The sequence below is a fragment of the Penaeus monodon genome, chromosome 24 (assembly GCF_015228065.2).
Source record: "Penaeus monodon isolate SGIC_2016 chromosome 24, NSTDA_Pmon_1, whole genome shotgun sequence".
NCBI classification, from domain to species: Eukaryota; Metazoa; Arthropoda; class Malacostraca; order Decapoda; family Penaeidae; genus Penaeus; species Penaeus monodon.
Genome location: NC_051409.1, coordinates 18954626 through 18954842, shown reverse-complemented (window position 1 = coordinate 18954842; position 217 = coordinate 18954626).

The window sequence follows — 217 nt, the reverse complement described above, 5'->3', positions numbered from 1 at the left end:
CGAGCTCCGCCATTCACTCGGAGCCTCGTCAATGAAACGGTTAAGACTTGCACCTTTAAGCCAGTCGCCACGAACCCCTTTGATCCCCTCCCCACCTGACCCCCTGGCGCCCCGATCCTTCCCTAACCCCCTGGACCTGCACCTCTTTACTCTTCCCCCTATTTCGAGTCCTGTGCTGCAGCAGGACGCCTACCTCGCCCCTCCCCCCGCCCCTCCC